Below are 11,772 nucleotides of genomic sequence, written 5' to 3'. Positions count from 1 at the left end.
GGGTAACGTGACAATCTGAGAGGTCAGGTGCACCGTGTACCACCGGGACACCCGTCTGACCAGGATAGGCTCAGTTGCTGCTCCAGTTCACACCTTCCACATGCCCTCGTGACTTTTCTATCATGCTCTGAAACGCAAACGGTCCATCGAAAAGATCTAACCTATTATATCACCCCTATATACGGCCTTGATATCACCTACCTAACAGAAAGGCATGCTTTTTCATGACTGAACTGCATTCGTCACTGTTCCTTGGAGCGCGCCTACCGTTGATTCATAAGGTATGGTCTAATAGTGCAGAGCCCACATTGCGTGCCGTGCGCCGCTGCTGCTCAACAATTTAATTAACGCTAACAATGGGAACAACGAATGAGCGAGCGCGGGCTGCCTCGTAGGTGGCCGAGGTATGTACACCGAATGCCAGGCTCATGGTTGGAGTTGACTGATGGGTGAATGCGTGTGACCCGCACTGCAGTTGCTCAATGCACGGCCTCGACCCTCGCGGTGGCGGCCGCCCCCGCCGCCGCGCCGCCGGGATGGGAGGGACATCACATGAGTTAAAATGGGCCGTTTGTGGAGGAACAAGAGACCGCAGTGAGACCCCGGACCGCCGTTTAGCAGGCATTTCAACGGGGAAAGGGCCGGCTCTGGCATCTGTATGCCTAATACCTAAAGTGTGGCCGAGCAGGAGGCCAAATAGACATACCTTTGTTTAGTTTTATGCGAATGCGATGGACGGTGGACATCCGGTCCGATTCGGTAATTTAGCTTCCCAGGCAGTTAGTAATTTAGTAAATACCAATCCCCTATGGTTTTGTGGAATCGACATCGTGGATGATAAATATCTATTGTAATTATTTTTCCCAAAAGCTTTGTGGGATGATCACATAAAAACGGTAAGATAATCACAAACCACAGTTACTTCTCTGAAGCATGTCAGTGCTTCTGCACTTTGATGCTCCTCTAAACAAGCGCCCATTGCTAAATGGTATATGGTGCTTGTTTGCGGCCATTGGCCTCTGTGATGCTACTTTGATGCCCCGAGATACACCCTACGTAGTTAATTAGGTAAGTTTCCCAGCGTCCAAAACGGTCCAGGCGCCCCAAGGTAAGTAAGCACCACACAATTACGGATATTATCAAATGGACGGCCGGGCGGTCTCACTTTCCGTGCCAGAGACGGCCAAATTATCGTGAGCGCAGCTCGGGGGGACGTGTTTAATCCCGGGACGCAGGGAGAGTCGGATAGAGAGAGAGATCGGCCACTCATGCGGACCGGACTGTCCTAACTCTCAGACGACCCAGCCAGGAATCTGGAGTCACTTTCTTCCTCTGACGGCGTGGGGTGCGGCCCGAGATCTCCCCCGGCGCTGGGTAGGTGGACGCGGGAAGGGGAGGAGTTTATAGAGAGACTTCTGGTGTACAAACCTTCCCCGGGGCTGTGCGAACTGAAGGATTGGTGTGTGGGAGATGTTGATTGTTCTCACCTCATTATGAACTCAAACGCTCAGTAAATCAAACTCAAACGCTCAGTAAATTGGTCGAAGAATGAATTGAATAATCATCGTTTCAAGAATAACCAGCAAAACATTGCGGGTCCCTAACCGTTTTCAGCTTTGAGTTTCTTTCATACCAAACAGTTATAAAAAACTCAAGATTACAAAAGAGCTAAGATGGAAAGGCAAACAGGGAGATATATCGAGATTCGAGAGTACCTGAAACATTTACACTACATAAATACAGCCAAGTTCCTATGTTACGAGCTGATATAGAGATAGAAACATATTTATATCCGAATTTTATTATATAAAGTAGGAGTCGCAAAATGTAGAGTTATTAAGTATCAGAATTCAGAGACTGATAACAGAAAAACAATAGACCGCTTAAAAAGATCTGCAAACCATTGAAGCCCACACGGTCTCCACTCTGCTAGTATAAAGGAGGTCGGCAGACGTTTTGAAATACTGAAAGTGAGTTTAGATATATTCTGGACCAGCTTCCTTAAAAGCCAATACGGCTTCCTTCATCATTTCGCCACTGAATACAAACGACCTCATAACAATAAGATTCAAATACATCACCCGGCATCTCCACATCAGTCTGGGGACGCTTCAAAACACTTTTTTCTCGCCTTATGAAGACTCGGGAGGGGCCTCATCCAGACACCTTTTCTCCGGCGATCCTTATCCCTGCCGGGAGACTCGGCTGCGCCACCCAGAGAAAGCCAACTGCAGCACGAGCGGCGGGCGGCCACCCCCGGGGCTCGGCTAAAAAGTGACCGCCACGCCGGGGCGCGGCGCACTCCATGAAGAGTGAAACCATCGCCGACGGCACCGGCGGGATGCCGATCGTGGTTTCGGCTGCCCCCAGCCGGTCTTCTCGCGGTGGATCGTCGCCCGGGTAGCGTCGCAGCCGTCGGCCGACCGCCGCGGGTGACCCAGAACAAGAACGGGCGGCCGAGCGCCGGGCGCGCGGTGCGCCGGGCGGAGCGCCGGGCCAGTGCAGCGCCGGCGCCGGCCGGGTGAGGAGCGGTGCGGACTGTGTGACGGGTGACGGTGACAGGTCTGAGGTGACGACCGGTCAACGGTGGTGGACCAGGTGAGTGGGGCGCAGTGAGGGTGGTTGGGCCTGCAGGGTTTACTGCAGTTGCTAGGTGCCAGAAGGATAGCACGGCAGTCGGCAACTGTTTTGATTTCGATGAATACTGCAAAATAACATAATTTTTATTAAAAATCTATCAAGCACATTAGAAATATCCGATGGCAGAATGTCACTAATGCGAAAATTGCTTGAAAGTAGCACGATACGGCTTTATGTGTAGGTAGCTGCTACGGCTGCTACAATCGGACTAATATACCGAACTTGTAAAAAATAAAAACCCCTATCTCTAAGCATTAAGGGCACACTTATGGAACAGAGAATTTCCTAAATGCAAAGGTTTTAAGCATCGCAATTTACAATGCTAGACGTCGAGAGTGGCAATTCACAAACTTGCACCTTTTCATGCACTCGGGACAGTTGTCTCGAATTATCACCGCATCATTTTTATTTCGAAACGTCGCAGATCGAGACGTCAAACACGTTACCAGACATCGGCATTTGCATTATAAGGACGTGCCAAACGGGTGTGCCAGCTCATTTAGGACCATCCATAAGATCATTTATTGATGTTCAGCATTGACCAGAAATGCCTATGGAAGTATGGAACAGATCAAATACAGAAAGGCAGTGATTCATTTATGTAGCTGACGGTGTGAGACCGACGCGGGGTCAATTCCACCTCTAGAACAAACGACATTCATATTCTAATGTGTTAGGCCAGGTGTCAAGATCAGCATATATTACGGCGAAGTCAAGGCTAGTCTCACATCCGTCCGCCTCCCCCCCCCCCATCCCCTTCCCGTGCCCCCGCGGTCGGTAGCGTCGGTGGTATCGCAATTCGACACGCCATCAGCTAATGTCCGTCGGCGGTAGCGCGGTCGGCTCGGTCGCGGTTGTTTTCCAGCATGTTGTTTTCGGGTGTCATTCACGTGCCGTTTCGTGTGCCGAGCTTCCCGCGTCATGCGTCGCAGCCTGCTGGAACGTCTCACAAGGCCACTGGATGTGTGCGCGGTGGGCGGTATCCCGCGACCTCACCGGGAGAAGACGGGCGCTCATCGTCTTGCCGGCGTTGCGGCGAGGTCAGTTTGCAGAGCGGGTCTGGAAGGCTGCCAGGCACGTCCCAGAGAGCGGGTCGGCCCTGGGTCGTGCGGAAGACCGTGGCTGACGGCCGTCTCGGAGTACCGGCGAACGGTTGACGATGTGGCGCGGGGGCAGTTAAACCGGCGGCCAGCGATGGCTAAAGGCCTGTCGTGCGCGGTTATGCGCCTCTCGACCTGTGCCCGGTCATGACTGGGGTCGTTCATAGCTCGAGCAAACGGAGCCGCTCTCGGTACGGGGCGGCGATGGTGAAATCAATCACTTCTTGAGCGTGCGTTACCCGGCACGTGTTCCTCTGATGGACTATCTTGCCGCTCAGATGGTGAGCACAGCGATTTGTCAGCGTGATTGGCATCTGTTTGCCACGGAGGCGATGTGTTGTTGCTGCGACTCACGCTGTTTTGTGGGCGCCAGAGCCTGAAGCTGCCAGCTCTAATACGGCTCCGTCCGTCTGAGATGCTTCAAGGGATGAGACACTCGCAAACAAGCTCAGAATGGTACTAAAGGACACTGCAAAACCTGGTACCCGGCTGGAGGATTGCATTGTTTTTTTTTTTATCAAATGGACCCTAGGCCTAACAATCAATACTTTCTACATTGTCGTCCTCCACTAATATGGGATTTTTTCAAAATATTTCTGTACACCATATTTAAAAATCAAACCAAAACATGGTATGATAAAACACCGTTAGTTAAACTTCTTCCAAGAAAAGTAACGTCACTCCAAAACTGCCCCGCGGCCAATTAACCTCACCGAAACCTGTCATGGGTGGTCTCACAGAGACCGATAGTGCAATTACACTATTACATCTAACTAGCCGTGACTGCAGAGACGGATGCCGGTAATCATGCCTGATACCTACCACAGCAGACCTCCATGTTGATTGTTGAATCAGTCACGGGTCTCATATCGCGCATCCGTGACTACCGTGGCCACGCCTCTGAGCAGCCCCCGTCACCGCGCCGGATATTCAGCGGGGCCCGGCGTTCTGGCATTGTTCGGCGCACAAGGCACCTGCGTCTTGGAATACAGCGAGCCGGCTCATTTTCCGCTCATACATGCTTCACTTGTCTTTAATAAGATGGCCGGCGAGCCGTGCGCGCTGGGATGGGTCGCCCGCTCTCCTGACTCGGTGAGTGTCATGCACAGGGAGCGTGGCGGTCCGTTCCTGGCCCGCGGGGCGGCTGTCACTGCCCTATGGTAATTCCAGGGTCACTGTATCAGAGTACCTGCTCCAGGGTCATTATATCGGAGCACCCGCTCCAGGGTCACAGCACATTATCGGAGCATCCGCACACAGACACGCAAGACAGTCTTCCTGGGTTGTGTGGCCGTTCACTCAAAACCTTTTTACTACCTCCTGGAGGGTTCATTTTCATCAAACCAGCAAGATAAGAGTATATTGAAAGGGTAACTCTTTGCTACCATTATGTGCATAGTAACGGTACGTGGTTAATATGAACTTATTCGCCAGCGAAGAGTATTATTACCATGTAAATATCAATATTACTCTCGCGATCCAGAACATCACGAAAACTCTTTCCTTCTGGGTATCGTGACTCGTGTACAGATAGTCGTTTCATGGGTGGATCTTGTTTACCCTCGTGAAGATGATATTTGAAATGGAATCACTCAGCCAATCAGAAACGAGATCGGCCGTTTGCGGTTTGAAGGCCGCGCGCATCTGTCAGTTTTCGGCCGTTGGTCTCCGAGAGCGGATGTGAGCAGTGTCTCGGTGCCGCGCGGCGTGGCCGTTGGTGATTGTGCTTGCGTGTTGTTCATCGCCTATAGAGCCTCTGTGGACATTTTATTGTAAGTACCGATGTGCTAGAGCATTGCATGCCGTTGAGTGGTGTTAATTTGACCTGGTTAACAGGACCCCGTGCACGGCCACGTGGCCTAGGTTGTGAGTACGTACATTAATTTTGTTGTGATGCTACAAGTTTATGCATTTTGTTGGTGACTTTGAAAAAGCCTTGCACTGTAGTGATCCAGTCTCATTATCTCACGCAGACGGGCGACCACCCAGGAACGCCGTCGCTCTATTCAAATATTGTGCGCTGTGCCTTATCCAATATGAGGGCGCTGAATGTCTTGTATTCACATTCAAAGTGCATTCAAGTTGTATCGTGGTGTTTATTTACCGCTTGTGCATTGCTGAACGCTTCGTATAAATTCTTATAAGTGAAGAGTCTCACAATGTTCATGGCTGGTGTGCCCCTCGTATTGTTTGTACGGAAGCCAAATATACATTGTTGCTCTTGAAGCATGTTTTTTTGTTGGTGAGCTCCGGTTAACAGAAGCTTCGTGAAGCTTCTGAAGCAAGCGTCTGTGAGTCTGTTACCATCCTCTGGGGGGTTTACACTAAAGGAAAGAGTAAACATTACCATGTGACAAAGGGTAGGCCAGAAGAATATACTCTCTGTAGGAGGGTAAAGCACAGAGTAGATGATGCGTTACTCCCTAGAAAAGGGTTCCGTTTAAGATTTACCCTTTTAAAGAGTGTAACCTAAAAAATGTTACACTCTAGGCAAGAGTAAATCAAAAGAGTTTACCATTCAGAAGATGGTAAAAAACGTCTGTGTGTCATGTTACCCCTCCCTGGCGAGTTTACTCTTCATGAAAGAGTAAAATTTACCATCTGGAAGGTGGTAAAAAACGTCTGTGTGTCAAGCTACCATGCTATGGCGGGTTTACCCTTCAGGAAATGGTAAAAAAGTTTTCAGTGTTCATGTGACGTCACCTCCGGTCTCTCTTCACCCCCTCTCTCTCTCTCTCTCTCTCTCCCTCTCCCTCTCTCTCCCTCTCTCTCTCTCTCTCTCTCTCTCTCTCTCTCTCTCTCTCTCTCTCTCTCTCTTCCGTTTTGTTCATATTTGATATTTCCTGTTGCAGACTGCGATTGAATATCGGCAACCCTTTTACCGGAATTGCGGAATGCTAACGTCAATCACTTAGCATGGCCTAGCTTTCCATTATTTCGTGCAGAAAGCAGACATGGCCAATTCATACTTACCAGCACGCATGTTTCTGATATGCCTATACCTTGCAGAACAACAGACGGCAGCAAATCGCCCCCGTTTTGCGGATATGGTTGCACAGCCAAGCACCAGCATCATTGTTTGGTCGTGTTAACAAGCGGAAACAGGGGCGCTTAATCGAAACACTCAGCTCCCTTTGGCTGTGTAAAGGATGTCAGGCGTTCATTGTGTTTCGAACAACGCCACAATCTATTTGCGGCATATCTGAGTATTGTATGGCTAAAACACCCGACTCGGATTTACCCGCTGCAATACCGGAAGCTATTACAAGTTCACAGATTCCGCCGGTCAGGTATATTGGTCATGTGACGAAGTCGCTCGACCGAGTCAGAAACGCCACGGAGTGGCGCTTCGCTCCGCAATATTTATGATCGCTTCTCGCTGGTGCTCAGTGGCCCAGCAAGCATAAAAGCCAAGTTTGGCGTTTTTTCTTGGCGATGTTCCGGGCGTCAAATGGCCCGTGCGATACCGGTCATGCAGGCCAGTAATGACCCGTGTAGTTGGCTGAGCGAGTGTCGTGCGCAGCACATTGCACGGCCGGAGCTGAAGGCTGTTTCTCGGAAGCATGGGAAGGTTGCTGCACAGTAGTGGATTTAGGGTGGTATTGAGCGGATTATGCAGCGTGGGACCCCGACGTAATGTAGAAGGGTGGGGTACCTACTGCAACTTGCGTAATTTTGACCTTCAGTCTCCTTCAAAATAGTTTCGAGTGGAAGTGTTCACTTAAAATCAAATGGGTTCCTCTCGCTAAATATCAGAATCAACTCAAACTATAAGATTTGAGCAGTCTGAGTCGATGCTCTTTATAAAAAAAAAACATTGTATTTGGACATCCCGTTATTTAATCAAAAGTTAGCCGAACCGTTACTCTTCTGTCGGTCACCGCACTGTCCGAACCTGGTCAGACCCAGCGGGAGATGAATCTGACCATTCGGCGTGCTTCCGTCGACCACTGAGCGGCCCGGCAGCCTACCACACCGCTCCGAGGTCCACTCCGCTCACCAGCCGGGCCGGGCCGCCGCGCCCGGCCGGCCGGTGCAGCCGAGCGACGGCCGCGCGGGTCAGCTCTCTGGGTCGGCCCGCGGCCGGCGGCCCACCGCCGAATTAGGATGGATCGGATGGCGTCCCGCAGCGAGCAATACCGGACAGCGGGTACCGAATTCGGCCGGCTATAATACTAATTGACCGCTCGATCCAGGACTCGGCTGGATTACATGCATGAATGGATGAGCGCCAACCGGGGACGAACGGATATTGGAGCCGCAGGGCCGCCAAAGAATGTGGTCGCAGTTTTTGTGGGGTCAGAGCTGTTTTGTGTGATTGTCCGAATGATTGAGCCGATATAGATGCACCCTGAAATGTGATTTATGGTGATCTGGGCGATCTTATTTGGACCAATCATCCATTTTAAAAATGTCTGAAACATTTTGTTGGGAATTACTCAGTATAAGTTATAACGAGTTATCCATCGTTTCAATGCTTAGGTATGCTGATGACTTTATCGAAAAGCTGGACTGAACGACACTGCATTCTCCGTTTTCTGTCGTACCGCAGCAGATCCACCGATGGGCCTCCGTAAGCCGCACTCCATCGGTGGAAGGACGCGTTCTAGTGCCCTGCTGTCCTGGCTAAGGTCCTCCATGTCCTGGCTCTGACAGAATTCGAATCTGCTCTAGCGTGCAGTGGTATGCTTGCTAGACTTTCTTTATGAATAACTGGACGCTCTCCGGCGTCCTGCGGTACTGTCTAATGACCGTTGGCGTCGCCGCACCGCCCCACTCGACCCCTCTCCATACTGAGCGGACGCAGGGTACCGTTGTGCGGGCGCGCGGTGCGCCGGCGGAATTCCTGCGGCCGGAGGCCCAGGCCGCCCTGACCCCGCGTGATGTCCGATGTAGGGAGCGTCCCAGCCTGTCTGATCAGTGATGGACCGCTGTTCAAATTAAACAACACGGAAGCCACGCCGGGTAGCCATGGATGGGAACGGTGGGTGGTTATATGACTTGGGCTACGCGAAAATGGATTTGAGATTATTGATTGATATCTATGAAGTGGCGTGGCGATATTGATTATTGGAAAATGCATGTAAGAGAAAAAAGCATAGGTAATTACCTTCCAGGTGTATGCATGAAGATGCACGTTATTTAATTTTTTAGATAATATACGTGAAATGTAAAAGAAAACGTCGTGATATTTGTTATAATCTTAAAGTTTTCGTAAGAAGTGTGCCATGATACCTACTGAGGTTTCAAGTACAAAAAATAAAAAAGTTTTTCGCTAAAGTTGCTGTCCTTAATTTATCGTTCTATGGCCACAACCAAAACTTTGGCGTTAGTAAGTCTGATAATTACCCGAACGCTTAAACATCACTTTTCGAAAACGGTGTCCGCTCTGATTTCCAGGCGTCTCGGTTTGACAAAACGGCACCGGAACTTATGTCGCAGGTACTTGAGAAATGGCTCTGGAGCGAGCCCAGCTCCTCCCCGTACGTTCCATTACTGACGGCACTTTCACAGAGGCGGAGCAGCGCTTCCTGTGCCATTATGAACAACGGTGATTGTAAGTGCCCGGCGCCAAACACCGACTTTACTAGTGACCACTACATTGATAAATTAACTAGATGACAGGCCCGTTCCCTCGCTAGCATACGAATAGCGATGTGTAAGTTTCGTAAGCTGTTTTTTCTCACGATTGCACTTCACATACCTACCTGCAGTACCTTGTTCTAAGCGTGAGTAAAAAACCGTAGAGTGTGGGTTTCTCTTGGAGATGTAAGTATTGAGTAAAGTTTAGCTTCTCTCGTTTGCCATCTGGCCCCAATACCGCACTATCGCATATCGCACTAGTCCAACGGAAGCGCTACCCGTTGCCCTACCCAGCACACCATTTCCTCCTGTCCTCGAGCACAACTCTGACGACTCGTCGTCCATTAGTGTTAGACCGAACCCGTCCGGATCCCGACGGGTCTGACCTGACCTCTGAGCGGCGCGACCCACGACGGTGACGACACGGCGACCTCAACGATCCGCGCCGCCAGACGGAAAAGAAAGTAGATTATGGGATAATTAGTGACGATAGTTCCGAGTGGTTTTTGAGCCTGCCGGCGTGTGTGGCTCTGTGGCTTATGACGGGAGCCAGCGGCGGAAGTGTGGGGGTAATGATGCGAGCGGTGCAGCGGTTTCCCAATTGTTGCGACTGTCTTGCTCGCGTGCCGAGGAAGGGTCACAGGGAATAGTGGCTTTGAGAGGCTGATGCAACCTTGAATAATGACCCGCCGACAATTGCGCGCACCGAAAGCGGTGCCGGTAAGATTTGAAGTCGCCTAGGTGAACAGAATGGAGATGACTTTATGATGGGCTTAGTTATTTGTAAATGAAGGAAGTGAATTTCGTATTCTGACTTCACATGAAGATCTGATTACTGAGTTGTTCGCGACGCGCGAGTTCACCAAATAACCATTTTCCCATGAAGCTCAGATCACTTCTGACGATAAAAAGAGAAAGAGGAGAGGTAGGAGCCTCCGTGTCATTTACGAGACTCGAAAGCAGTTTTATCCTGCCCCGGATGACTGAATTTTCTCAGGATTACCTTGATCCTTCTCATAGTACCGTGCTGTTTTCTCTGCTGACGAGATATCACTTGAACCCGTCAGATGCAGTAAAAGAAAACCAGACACTAGATAGCGTGGGATCACAAACTCCGGATGCTTCTTAGCTCAATATGAAGTGATGCATTTCACTGCAGAGTGTTGATTCATGCCCAGTTATGAATACACCCTCATTCATCGGTGCACTTATGTATGAATGTGTGTTCGATGAGTTAGGACACAACATGCCTTATCCCAACGTTACGAAGTCTCGTTGTCCTTCTATGCCCTTTATCCGACTGTCCCGCTGTCGTGTTGTCTCAATGCCCGCTTGTACCCACAGTCCCGTTATCCCACTGTCCCTCTATTCCGATGTCCCGCTGTTCGGCGTTTTCTGCACAGTTGCGTGCCCGCACGCCGCTCCAGCGCTGTGACCACATTTGGTCTAATTTGACCAGAGTGACACGGCGAAACGGTCCGAATCTATGGAGCGACGGTGACCGGGCGGTGGAGTGGGCTGACCAGGTCACCGCCGGTCGTTACCAGCGACAATTGAGCGGGTCACCGCCGGCCCACCCGCCCCGACCTGTCGAGTCAGCATTTAGGGCGAGGTGATTGCGAAGGCGGTAAGCCAATCAAGTATGCTATTCATTGTAATGTTCCGCAAGCTTTGCATACGTTCGCGGGCCACTTGAGTACGGAATGCGGGTGTAAAAGGGTGGTAGATGTTTTGTAAAATGGATGTTGGAATAAGTGACCACTCCACTGCGTAAGTAGTCAGGGCAGTATCACTGATAACGTTTGAGATAACAATCTTGACTAGATAGCCGCAGGAAGTTTCGCCATCCCTCCGTAAATTGACTTGTAAAATGTACAATCGTCACACAATCTTTTTCTGTAACACAGAGGATCAGCACTAAACGGCCATACTTTCTCTAACTTGCGCCTTGCGGGAGAGAGTGGGAAGTGCCATTTTTAAACTGTAAACGTTTAACTTAACCCGCGCCGGGCCGGTGCTCTGAGATTCCGCGCCGGGCCGGGGGGGTGTCTGAACACCCCCCCTTCTAACTCGGCTCCTGGGCCACGTAGCGACACGCGGTAAGCGGCAATCGAAAGAACGTCCAAAATAAGGACGAAAACACTTCGGTCATTTTTTGGGTCAGGTCAAAGGTCAGGTCACCAGAGGTCACCAAAGGTAAAATGTTGACTATTTCAACATTTTGGAAACTGCCAACGGCTATCTCGGGAACCGATAGAGCTACAGCGCCGCGGAAAAGCGCATTCGATAGCCCTTTTACAGGCCTTTCTGAGTAATGTTCTCAGATTTGACCTCAGGTCAACGGTTTAGCCTCCAGAGGACAAAAACTCCAAAAATAGCTGTTTTTACGAAAATCGGTTTTTCGGCGATAACTTTTGACTCAAAAGAGCAATGACATTACTTTTGCCAG

The 11,772-nt window shown here is 50.3% G+C and overlaps 1 protein-coding gene across 1 annotated transcript in view; it reads left to right on the top strand.

Annotated features, from left to right (window-relative positions):
- The first annotated feature begins 2,504 nt into the window (after positions 1-2,504).
- The window catches only part of LOC122368359 (serine/arginine repetitive matrix protein 2-like), a 32,698-nt gene continuing 23,430 nt past the window's right edge, over positions 2,505-11,772 (top strand). The window contains exon 1 of the mRNA XM_043342228.1: positions 2,505-2,598. The gene's annotated coding sequence lies outside the window, so the exon portion shown is untranslated. The remainder of the gene's footprint in view (positions 2,599-11,772) is intronic.

The sequence above is a fragment of the Amphibalanus amphitrite genome, unplaced genomic scaffold (genome assembly GCF_019059575.1).
Source record: "Amphibalanus amphitrite isolate SeventyFive unplaced genomic scaffold, NRLGWU_Aamphi_draft 000941F_arrow, whole genome shotgun sequence".
In the NCBI taxonomy this organism is placed as follows: Eukaryota; Metazoa; Arthropoda; class Thecostraca; order Balanomorpha; family Balanidae; genus Amphibalanus; species Amphibalanus amphitrite.
This window is presented reverse-complemented; position numbering and strand designations above follow the sequence as displayed.